The following is a 13,377-nucleotide window of genomic DNA, read 5'->3' as shown; positions in this document are numbered from 1 at the left end:
TCATAGGGACTGATTGTTTGGCTCTGGCAGGGGTTAAAAAGGTTCTGAGGAGGGCAGCAGTGAGAGGGGAACGCATGCTGATGGTTTCTTTGTTGGCCTTAATGCACCATGAATAAATAGCATTAACTTGCAGTTACGCTTTGCCCCTTCCCATCTTCCCATTTAAGACCCCCACGTCTCCTTTTCTATTTATTCAACTTTTCATAAGTTGGCCAAGCCAACAATAAACATGTATTTGGAATACAACAAACAATATTCAAAACTGGTGTCAACATGTGTCTTTGTACTTTTTTTGCCATGCCATCCGTTTGTGTCAAACATGCCTTAATATATTGTAGTACAGGTCTAAACAACTTGCCACCCGGGGGCCAAATTCGGCCCCGGAATGACACCATACCGACAATTGATTGATTGATTGATTGAGACTTTTATTAGTAGGTTGCACAGTGAAGTACATATTCCGTACAATTGACCACTAAATGGTAACACCCGAATAAGTTTTTCAACTTGTTTAAGTCGGGGTCCACTTAAAATGATTCATGATACAGATATATACTATCATATATACTATCATCATAATACAGTCATCCCACAAGATAATCACATTGAATTATTTACATTATTTACAATTAGGGGTGTGGAGGGGGGATATGGACATCAAGTAGTGGACATAGAGAGAGAGAGAGAGAGAGATCAGAAGGCATAAGAAAAAGAAAAAGTATCTGCATTTGATTGTTTACATTTGATTATTAGCAATCCGGGGAGGGTGTTAGTTTAGGGTTGTAGCTGCCTGGAGGTGAATTTTTATTGCGGTTTTGAAGGAGGATAGAGATGCCCTTTCTTTTATACCTGTTGGGAGCGCATTCCACATTGATGTGGCATAGAAAGAGAATGAGTTAAGACCTTTGTTAGTTCGGAATCTGGGTTTAACGTGGTTAGTGGAGCACCCCCTGGTGTTGTGGTTATGGCGGTCATTTACGTTAAGGAAGTAGTTTGACATGTACTTCGGTATCAGGGAGGTGTAGCGGATTTTATAGACTAGACTCAGTGCAAGTTGTTTAACTCTGTCCTCCACCTTGAGCCAGCCCACTTTAGAGAAGTGGGTAGGAGTGAGGTGGGATCTGGGGTGGAGGTCTAGAAGTAACCTGACTAGCTTGTTCTGAGATGTTTGGAGTTTAGATTTGAGGGTTTTGGAGGTGCTAGGGTACCAGGAGGTGCATGCGCAATCGAAAAAGGGTTGAACGAGAGTTCCCGCCAGAATCCTCAAGGTGCTTTTGTTGACCAGAGAGGAAATTCTGTAGAGAAATCTCGTTCGTTGGTTAACCTTTTTGATTACCTTGGTTGCCATTTTATCACAGGAAAGGTTAGCCTCTAGAATGGAACCTAAGTAGGTGACCTCATCTTTCCTGGTGATAACAATGTCACCTACTTTTATGGTGAAGTCATTGACTTTCTTAAGTTTGATGTGGGACCCAAACAGGATGGATTCTGTTTTACCCAAGTGTATGGATAGCTTGTTGTCAGCGAGCCAGGTGCAAGTTCTACAGAGCTCAGCACTGAGGATTTTCTCCACCTGTGACTTGTCCTTGCCGGATACCAGCAAGGCAGAGTCATCCGCAAACAAAAACAATTCACAGTCGCATGCCGATGACATGTCGTTTATGTATATTAGGAACAGTAAAGGTCCCAATATACTGCCTTGGGGGACTCCACAGCTCACCGAGAGGGGGGGGGGACACAGTGCCGTTCACCTCTACCACCTGCTCCCTCCCCTCCAAGTAAGATTGCATCCAGCTCCATGAGGTTTTGTTAAATCCGATTGCTCTGAGCTTATCCAACAGTATAGCGTGGTTAACGGTGTCAAAGGCCTTCTGAAGGTCCAGCATGACCATGCCGCAGTATTTGCCTGCGTCCACCTCATGTTTGATGTGGTCGGTCAGATAGAGAAGGCATGTGTCAGTGGAGTGGTTAGTTCTGAAGCCGGATTGGAATTTGTACATGAGTTTATTAGTGGCAAGGTAACTATCGACCTGTTCATAAACTATTTTCTCCATTACTTTCGAAACGGAACTGAGAATAGAAACAGGTCGGTAGTTGCCAGGTTCCAATTTGCTTCCTTTTTTAAAGAGGGGAGTTACTATTGCTATCTTAAAATATTTTGGTACTTGGCCTTGTGTAATTGATAGGTTTATTATGTGCGTGATGATCGGGGCAATGATGGAGGCAGAGTCCCTGAGGAATCTGGAGGGAATACTATCAAGGACGGTGGCCTTGTTAGGGTGGAGCGCGCTCAATTTTTTAAACACCTCATCAGCTGTGACCATTTCTAATTTGAAATCATCGTTGGATACTCCTAGCTTTCTGTAGAAGGCTTTAATGTGTTCTACACCAAAGCAACCAGAGTGGTGGGACAGCTTGTTGACAAGAGTTGCGACAAACATTTTTGCAGCAAATTACCAAAAACACAAGTGTGCTCCTGTTGTAATGAAGAACTTGGACCATTTTTAACACATTGACAGATCCTTACGTTGACGTGTTAACCTAGCTAGCAAACTTAGAATGAACACTGGGGTCCAAACTTGTGATTTACATAACTGAGGCATTCCTTAAAGCATCCCCTTAGTCCTCTCCTTTTTAGCAGTTATTCATGTTTTTCGTAATGTGATTTATGTAACTAAGAAGTTTATGTTGCTTGCTTATCCAAGATTCTGTCATGAGTCATTTTTTTCAACTTCTTTAGTTATACCAGTAGTGTTCCTCAAGATTCCATTTAGGTCCTCTCTTTTTTATCATTTGTGCTTTTCAACTGGTGGCTCGCGAGTACTGTTCAAAAAACTTTTGAGGGACTCACATTTTTGCAGCAGATTTTTAAAAACACTAGAGTGCTGTCCTAGGCATTAACTTTGACTAGATTTTTGCAGAAGGTCCGTGAAAACAGCAGAGTGATCCTGCAATGTTGACAAAGTGAATAGACCAAAACCAAATGTCTACTGTAGAAGATGCTGGTTCTTTGGAATTTCCAAAATATGACTAATAGTGAAGGGAGAAGTCCGGTCCCTAGGTCTTTAGCTTTCTGGAAACCTGGCTTTTAAAGCAATTTAGTTGAGTATCCCTCCTGTAGTTTGGACTTTGTCATTGTGGTTAAGCAATGGCTATTGCATTTGTTGTGTAGCTAGCTATGCCTTGTGTATCATTATGACGTTCAGCAGGGTAATTACACTGCTGAAATGTAAATAAACTGCATTTCATATTGAGAACAAAAACATCCCAGAAGACAATTCAGGTCTTGGAAGAAAATCTATTGCATAATATCATCTCTTGAATAAAACAATTTTGAGGTAAATCAGAGGGCATAAAGATATCATGGAAAAAAACAAGGCAAGGCTACAACAGTAATAGTGTATGGCTACACAAAAATATATTTTTTCTCTCGACATTTTTTCCATGCATGTAATAATATACATGTACATGCCAGACCAGTAGATGGTGATGAGCCACACATGCAAACCAGCTGCTCCTACCTCCTGGACAAAACCATCTGTTGAGCAGGCTTTGACAGCATGTATTTGATAAGTGAGTTAAGATTCAAATACGAGTGACACGGCCATAGATACGATGCAGTAAATCTACATTTTCTCTGGGAAGCATTGCAAGTGTTGTACCGCAGCATTGTATACTGATACTACTGCTTTTACTGTGACATATTTGTACATGCCCAAACGGAACATTGCAAGGGCATTCCATACATGTTCACAGACCACCCGTTTTTAAATGTTTGTATTTGTGCAATGTGTCATGTACGCTAACAGTCAAAGCAACATTGTTTTTGGTGATGTCAGTTAAAATGTGCTCATGTAAACAGAGAGAGAAAAAAAAGAGAATACTTGGGCCATATTATCGTCACGGCCAATTTGTCTTTCTCTTCGTTTTTACAAAGAACCAGTCGAGACTGGCTTTACGACCACTAAAAACAGGTGTACATTTTGCGTAGCTGCATTTAAAGTTTGACCTGGATTTGTACCAATATGGAAAGATATTTCGTCAAAGCAATGTTTTATGAAGCTCACAAGCTACTGTCATCCATTGTTTCTACATCTTCTTTCCGTCATAGCTAAGCCTATTTTTGGCAATATGCAAAGTTTTCAGTGCAAAAACATTTAAGACAGTCTGAGCACACACACTCAGCAAAGTTAGGTTATTATAATTCATCAAACAAAATAATAAAAACTAGAGATACAAATTAGACAAAGTAGTAGCAAATAGGTTTTTAAATAATACATAGACATAACCACATAAATCCAGTTTCTCGTAGCTCTGGATTAAATCACATTTTAAACCAAAATTTACTGAAATGGCTTTCTCAGACATGGATTAAAATAGGCTCAGATTTGTCCGAGTATTGAGTTTAATAATCTCCTTTCTTGAAGGGAGAATAGAGCTAATTCAGGTCTAAATCAAGACTTAAGTTAAACCCGTCCAGTTACAGGTTTCCCTTCAGAGTAAAGGCTGTACATGCATCACGGCGCATAGTAAGGATGAATTACATTGTCATGAAACACAACAATTAAGCAGCACTTCTTACTTCTTTAGATGAGGCTGGAGGTCGGTGTAGTGAACGTTGCTGGTTAATACAACAAATAACAGAATATGTTAGTTTATGGGAACTACAACGGAAATAACCATGGCATATTCATACAAGGCGCCAAACTGCTTGTTTAAAACAAGGAAAAATGGTTGTTTTATAAATATATCCACAATGCATCAATTCAAAATTGCTCTACTTATTGGGAAGGCAAAAACATAACAACGGGTAGTAACAGGCAAGAAAAGTGGATTTTGCATATTATGACACCTTCAAAAGTTGTTTTTTTTGCTTTCACTAAAAACACTGATTTGTCATAAAAATGTGGAAAATTACTTTAGATTTTCTTTTTTTTTTATATAACTGCGTCATAGCCAATTATGCAAACTATACGATGATGTCATACACCACCCGGGCCCCTGTAAAAAAGACATGCTCTGGTTTTACTTATACCCTGAACGCCAAACCGGCCCATAGGGTTTAGTTGGATCCAAACAAATCAAACCATAGATATGTGTCTATTCCAAAGGGCTTGCAAAAATGTCAACATATTCACAATAAAAGTATGCCACATTATTTGGAGAATGCATACAAATAGCACTACGATCACTGGTACCAAAACATCTAAAGTACTTGCCTGTGTTGGGGGTAGAACTGCAAATTTAACCATGACCGAAACAAAAAAAACAGTCAGTGGAGACACTCGATCAACAGGAAATGTGGGTTAGAGGGCTGTGAGCAGTCAGGTGGTAACAGGTCAGGGGTCAGAGGTGGACAAAAGCTGCGTAAGCCCAGCACAGAGCAAGGCAGAGGCCCCCGGACGTCCCTCACTGACTGTCTGTCTCCCTTTACTTCTACCGCCCTCATGCATTAGTGCTCTTGTTTGACATTGCGTTCTTGCATCAGTTTTTCTTTTGTGGTCCTTCAGCATATCTGTCTTCTGTCCATTTACGCCGTACATTGTTTACAATACGATTGCCACAGAGTGTCTGCAAGAAAAGGACTAACCAAACACCTGCAGAAATAACAGCAGTTAAAAGCTTTCGCCGCACCAGCATCGTCGTCCCTTTCCCTGTGTGGCTTTACCGGATCAAAGATGTAGCTGTGTTACAGTGAGAAAGTCCTTTGTAGCTTGCACCCTCGCACAATGTACACTTACACAGACAAACAGAAAAAGCTGTGTATGCCCAAATGCACACACACAGACATGATGACAAAAGTGCATAATGCAGTTGGATCTCTCTAATCCAATGGTTCTCAACCTGGGTTCGATCGAACCCTAGGGGTTCGGTAAATCGGCCTTAGGGGTTCGGTGGAGCCTCCGCCACGGAGGTCAAGCCACACCCGACTCATCGTGTAAATAAAAACTTCTCCATATCGGCGTATCATGGATACAGCAACAGCAGAAGTCACACTGATTTGCAGGTGTGTAATTTGTTGTGAGTTCATGCACTGTTGGTTTTGTTCTTTGAACAAGGTGATGTTCATGCACGGTTCATTTTGTGCACCAGGAAAAGAAAACATATAACTTTGTCTTGAATTTGAAAAAAAACATTTTTTTTTTCACAAAAGAAGGGTTCGGTGAATGCACGTATGAAACTGGTGGGGTTCGGGACCTCCAAGAAGGTTAAGAACCACTGCTCTAATCATACCATGCCAACAACATACGCTCCATTCTAAAGCAGACAATTTATACAAAACAGATTCACAACAATTGCAAGCTTAAAGACCTGTTGAATTTAAAGAGTCCATTGCCATCTTCATCAGGGTTGGAGTGTGTGTGCTGGAGTGGGCTTGTGCGTGAGACTGAATTAATGATGTGTGACTGTTTTGGCAGATGTTCTAGATTACTAATCAGCTCTTTGTACGAGGGCCATATGTGCGTGGGTGTGTGCATCCCTCTGTCATATGCCATGCATGAATATCATACATCAGCAGATAAAGTATGTTAGGGTTGTCTGGTCAGCAGTGGTGACATCATGGCAGCTGATCAGATGCTACTACAAACAAGACATTGGTGCCAGTTTGGTCTTGATTGCAGCAGTGACAGGAAAACAGACTTTGCTCAATGACACATTTTAGTGGTCATGTTTGTTGACTTTATGAAAATAAAGTGATTTATACAGTATGTTATATTATAAATCGTGTATGTATACTGTATATTTTTAACACTAGCAATACTTTAGTACTTAAAGCTTCACACAAATCAGGATTTTGAGGGCTGATCACTAATAAGTTTAAATACTAAGTTATAACCAATGCAATTACATGAGTGAGTAATATACCTACTTACAGACCTTGCTTATTTACTTCAAATATTTATGTTCTGTTTATTGGGTATGGACAAAAAGCATTCTTAACCATTTATGACCATTTTTCCTATGCTGAATAATGTTGGAAAAATAATATAATTGTGACTTCCAGCCAAAAATTGCCATTGCGATTTGATACATGATTTCAGGTTTTTATTTTAGTTTTTTTTAATGATTTTGATACAACTAACAAGTTTTTTTCAATTAGCTGCACCTAATGTATGCAATTAATTAAAAGACGCGTAACTTGTAAAATATACAATTTCTATATAATACAAAATGACTATACACTATAATTTAAAAACACTATATTCTGTATATAATAACTTTGTTTTTATAATAAACTGCATACATCTCAAGCTGTGTCCAGTAAATCTGCATTACTCTCCTCGTGGCCGATATGCTCGGATTCCTTAGACTCCATACAGACCGCGCCTGCGCTCTTGTAATTGGTCAGGGGTCTGCACTGTACAGGTATTGTATTATGTTAGACTTGGTATTGAAAGTAATGGGCTAGTAATGTTATTCATGTGTGTTTCTATATTGCAAAGGTCAGTGAAGGCACCATAGACATACCTTGTGCTGACAATGACTTGTAGAAAACAAAAAACTGTGCAGTGTGTTTTGGTACACATATATATGACGTTGCTTGTGATTATGCTGCCGGACATGTTTTTGGCAAAGATTGTAGCTGACAGTAGTAACCTGGTATTGTTTGTCAGTAAACGTCCCTATGTCTTTGTTGAGATGCTAATGTATGAACTATTACCCTTTGTATAACTTCCGCATTATGATTGACTAAGGACCTAGATTGCATATGGCTTGTGTTTTATTTGTCTAATTCATTAGATTATATTATATTAGATTAGATAGCATTTTATTGATTTCCTGGGCGTGTGCCCTGAGGGAAATTAAGGATTATTGCATTAGGAAAATGAAGTTCCCCAACATGTTTGTTTCATTCAAAATATTGAAAGCTGCGTATGGCGCTGTTCATAATGTACAGTAACTGATTGGTATGGTGAACTAGATGTTAATTGTATCAAAATTCATAATTATATATTTTTTTTCTAATTACCATCCGAATCGATTAGTACCAATTAAATCATTGTAAGGTTTACTAATACTGTAGTAGTAAATACTAGTGAACATACTGTATAATCTAAATTCAAGTATGCAAATATTGAAATTTCTAAATTCTCACAGAACGCAATAAAACAACACTAAACACTACCGTTCAAAAGTTTGGGGTCACATTGAAATGTCCTTATTTTTGAAGGAAAAGCACTGTACTTTTCAATGAAGATAACTTTAAACTAGTCTTAACTTTAAAGAAATACTCTATACATTGCTAATGTGGTAAATGACTATTCTAGCTGCAAATGTCTGGTTTTTGGTGCAATATCTACATAGGTGTATAGAGGCCCATTTCCAGCAACTATCACTCCAGTGTTCTAATGGTACAATGTGTTTGCTCATTGGCTCAGAAGGCTAATTGATGATTACAAAACCCTTGTGCAATCATGTTCACACATCTGAAAACAGTTAGCTCGTTACAGAAGCTACAAAACTGACCTTCCTTTGAGCAGATTGAGTTTCTGGAGCATCACATTTGTGGGGTCAATTAAACGCTCAAAATGGCCAGAAAAAGAGAACTTTCATCTGAAACTCGACAGTCTATTCTTGTTCTTAGAAATGAAGGCTATTCCACAAAATTGTTTGGGTGACCCCAAACTTTTGAACGGTAGTGTAAGTACATCCTATAATTTCCCTGGACTTATAAAGCATGCATATACATAATAGAAATCAATCTGTCCAGTGTCAAAATGTCAGAGACAGGTGTGCTGCTCTACAAAGCTGCATTTTTTTCCTGTTGTATGGTCTTTAATTATAGTTTTTCTGTTTGTGCCATCACGGTAACACCTCTGTGGTGGCATACTTACAAAACAAACAAAAAAGCCGAAGAAAAAACAAAACACACTTGTGAAGATTTATTTAGATGCCACTGAGCCAAAAACTTGAGGTATATGCGAGGTATGAGGTATTGCAATAATGTCATGTGACTTCTTAATCTTTGTGCAACTTTTGAGTTTTTCCACCCAAAAATTAGGTTAAATTCCGAATAGTAAAAACTTAGTCGAGTTGTACTTTAGAGCTTAAGAGTGTTTACATTTCAAGTAAATCAGAAGGCTAATTCTCATCTCTAAACTTATTTGTATTATATTGACTTTTTTAAATTAAGAATGGTTGCTTTTGCTTTGGATTCAAAATACCTTCAACTTCAATTGAATCTACTAGCATATATTCATTGACAGTACAAACAATCAGGACAGGAACTAGTAAATTACAAAGTACATCTTGTGTTTCATTACAGTGCAAAGTCCTTTCTACCCGTAACTTTTTTTTTACTATATAAACTGATAAAATGTACTGTACTTGCGATTCAGCTCTTTTATTAGAATAACCCTACTCAGTGACAAAATAGCACATGGTATTCACTTAGACTCTCCACCTGCTTGAGGTGGTCGAAGGTCAACAATTTGACTCTGATGATGTTTGTTTACAGAGACACCAATAAAGCATGTAGCATGCACATGTCGGGATATTTATATATTTTAAAAATACTACGTACATATGAAAATACTGATAGGGGAATAACGGTACACCATTGTTGCTTGTCGTTAGTAACAGGTATAATTGCAATAATTACAATTCTCAAACTATCCAGACAAATACAACAGTAACAGTTTGCATGATCTGAATTATTACATATTTTTTTAGTAAATTAAAGTTTGTTATTGCATAAAGTGCAATGTAAATAGTTTCAGTTTATAACCCATTTCATGAACTCTACTGAACAATTCTAAAACAATGCTTTAGTCTCATCGACTTGTCTTTGTCCGTGTACATATTTCACCAAGAGGGCACATTATTCCCAAAAAAGACACTATTGATGGAAGACAGTTTCAAGAGCTGGTTTCTCCTTCGCATTATCACAAATATCCCCATAGGAGCCAAAGGCTGGACTGCATTGTATTAGTTTACTGAGTCGATACATGATTGTATCGCAAGGCAGTTATACTCCTCTGCATCTCACGCAATTTGTTCCCTTTGGGAACTCGGCCCACCACATGTTCCTTACTGAAAATTGTAGTTACGAATACATTGCAACCTTACTTTCTAATTAACAAAGAAGCAGCAAATGTATCCCACCAAAACACTATTCTTAATAGAGTAAGCGTCTCGTGCTTCCTTGCAACACAGGCCGTCTTTCAGCGAGGGTCAAGTGTCCACAAACAGATTCCGGCTGTATGAGCAGAAGCTCCTCACATTCAAGAGTGCACCTGACAGGAGGGGCAGGGAGTGTGCATCTCGTGCTGCCAAGCAACCAAAGACCAATGCAAGCACCTGGTTGGTGGAGCCCAAGAAGTGGAGAGAAAGAGGGTACCACTTCAGAATGGTTACCATGCCAAAGAAATTCACACTAAGTGTCGGGATTCACAAACAACAAATGTGGCGCTTGTGGCATGAACAAAAAACAAGGTGCTATTTTAATCGAACAAAACAAAAGCCTTGACGTTGTTCTCTCACCACGGCTTCCTATGTACTTTATCCTGTTATTTATATATGTAATGGGTCTATGGGTGCAGGACCCCGGGGGTTATTTGCGGCCTGTGGCTAATTTTTACTGGGCAATGAAACAAATTAGGCAAAAAGGCACAATGAAAAAGAGAAAAAAATGAAATGTTCATAGTAACACAAAGCTTTGACTTAAAATAAAATAATATTATATATTTATAATAGGGCTGTTAAAAAGATCGAGTTAACTCATGTGACTCCATCCATCCATTTTCTACCGCTTGTCCCTTTCGGGGTCGCAGAGGGTGCTGAAGCCTATCTCAGCTGCTTTCGGGCGGAAGGCGGCGTACACCCTGGACAAGTCGCCACCTCATCGCAGGGCCAACACAGATAGACACACAACATTCACACTCACACTCACAATTTAGTGTTGCCAATCAACCTATTCCCAGGTGCATGTTTTTGGAGGTGGGAGGAAGCCGGAGTACCCGGAGAGAACCCACGCAGTCTCGGGGAGAACCTGCAAACTCCACACAGAAAGGTCCCGAGCCCGGTATTGAACTCAGGACCTTCGTATCGTGAGGCAAATGCACTAAATCCTGTGCCACCGTGCTCATGTGATTAAATAACAAAAAATAATCATGTAAATACGCATACTAATCATGAAATTGATTTGGACCGCAAATGCTTCTTTTCTAGGGTCAGTGATCAGGCCAGGTCAATGAAAACTGTGTGTTAGTGCAAAGATGACTGAGTAGAGTAAATTTAAAACATTTCACTTCAATATAAACCCGAATGGGGCCTTAGATAAAACTGTTACCAAGTTATGAGTGGAGGCTAAATACATTTTAAAAATCACTTTAAAATACATCCAGATGGGCCTTAAGATAAAACTGTTTGAGCAAATAATTGACGTGAATTCAAGTTAAACGTTTAAAAAAATGTTTCCACATACACATACTGTACATATACACTCACTGTACAAACACATATACACATACTGTACATATACATTCACTGTACAAACACACACATACACATACTATACATATACATTCACGGTACAAACACAGATATACACATAATGTACATATACAAGTACATATGCACACATACACTCATGCACATAATCACGTTTTATCAAACATATATTAATGTTGTTGCCCTAGAGTAAACTGGGTACAACACATGGCACTCTGACAAAGCTTAACTTATTTTTACTATAACAATCTACAAGGTTAATGTAGGTTGCTTCTCTTTCTTCCCCCCCATTTTTCTGCATTCTTTCGTATCTCAAGTTATCATTACGTATATGTATTGTTGCATTTGAACAACTGTATTGTTGATAATAAAGGTAAAGTATTGGTATTGTTCATTATCAATAGCGCTATTTCTATTGGTATTTGTATTGCTCCATTTTTAGTGTAATAATGCTCATTGTCATTTCTGTATTTTTTTTATTTTCGCTAACTGCTTATTTGCTATTACTTTTACCATCATATTTGTACATGTCGTATTTGCTGATGTTGCTCTATTGTTGTTGTTGTTGTGTTTTCTGTTGTTGTTTTTGTCTCTCTGTCTAATCCCCATCTTGTCCCCACAATTCCTCCCTCTGTCTTCCTTTTTTTCTCTTTCTATCCCCTCCTGCTCTGGCCCGGCTGCACCAAATGATAATATAAATACATTTAATAAAGTCAAATACAAATAAGGCAACAAGAGAAGTATCCTACACTTCTCTTTTGTAAAGTAAATCTGAACAGCCGATATGGGCATCTACATCTACTATATGATTTGCCTGAGAAGCTGGACAGGACATAAAAAAAATAAAATTAAAAAAAATTAAAAAAAATTTAAAAAAAATGTTTCCGTATGACATTCTGAAAATAAAATTGCATTTGTGTCCAATTATTGGGGTATTTTTTTAAGTTAATTTAAATTATGCAACCAAGTAATAACCTGTAATTAATCATGATTAATCCAAATTTAAATGTGTGAATAATCTGATTCTAAAAATGTATCATTTGACACCACTATTTTAAAAGTAACTCTTTATTTTTTTTTAGCTTTTTTACAAAATAAATATATATGAAATATCAAAGTGGCCTTTGGCTTCCTTTGATCTTTCGGTATGCAGCCCCAAGGGTAAAATATTTGGTCACCCATGATTTAGGTCTAGCAAAGTTTTAGAACTCTGTGCCATAGCAGAACAAATGGATTTGTCCCAAAAACAAACGAGCACCCCTTTGGGGAAAAAATTGTTATCAGCTTAATAATCACCATAAATCATACGTTTAATAGCACATGGCCCAAAAGCAAAATGTTGCACAGCAAATTCAGTTGTTCTGTTATCCTGATGCCTATTAAAACTTTATTGGAACAATATAATAACAAGTATCCATTCATGAATAAAACAATACTTTAGATGAGCTGTAATATAACCCTGTGCTGTTTTCAGTTTAGTGAATTTTTCAACAAACGGAGACAATGTGTCCAACTACATAAGAAACCAAGCATTAGTGGCCCTTTATTTTTTCACTCACCTTTCAGCCTGACTGTCTTCGAGAGTGTCTGCCTGACGAAAAAGGAGAAGAGGAAGAAGAAGAGCGAGACAAGCCTGCTACTGACTGTGTGCGCTACCTGATCCACCACCACCTACGGACAGACGGACATGGTCACAGCAATGCAGAAGAGGAGGGGGCGGCTGCAGAATAAAGTGAAGTGGTGCCGCCATTCCGCGTCACCCTGGCAACCAACGCTCTTTCAAAGAAATCATCCAATAGTAAACACAGGCGATTGTTTTCAGACAAAAAGTCACATGACCGCTCCTACACCACTCCCCAAATTGCAGAGTTGAGAACGAAGGGGGGAGACAGGCGTTTGTGACTGGAGACTTTAGACAAGGAG

General features: G+C 38.4%; 1 protein-coding gene across 2 annotated transcripts in view; it reads right to left on the bottom strand.

Annotated features, from left to right (window-relative positions):
• Positions 1 to 13,377, bottom strand: part of rassf7a (Ras association domain family member 7a) — a 71,770-nt gene that overhangs the window by 53,179 nt on the left and 5,214 nt on the right. The window contains exon 2 of one of the 2 annotated variants that reach the window (XM_062035262.1): positions 13,014 to 13,125. The exons of the other annotated variant lie outside the window; for it this stretch is intronic. The gene's annotated coding sequence lies outside the window, so the exon portion shown is untranslated. The remainder of the gene's footprint in view (positions 1 to 13,013; positions 13,126 to 13,377) is intronic. 2 annotated transcript variants of the gene reach the window in all.

This window comes from Entelurus aequoreus, linkage group LG24 (assembly GCF_033978785.1).
Source record: "Entelurus aequoreus isolate RoL-2023_Sb linkage group LG24, RoL_Eaeq_v1.1, whole genome shotgun sequence".
Classification (NCBI taxonomy): domain Eukaryota; kingdom Metazoa; phylum Chordata; class Actinopteri; order Syngnathiformes; family Syngnathidae; genus Entelurus; species Entelurus aequoreus.
This window is presented reverse-complemented; position numbering and strand designations above follow the sequence as displayed.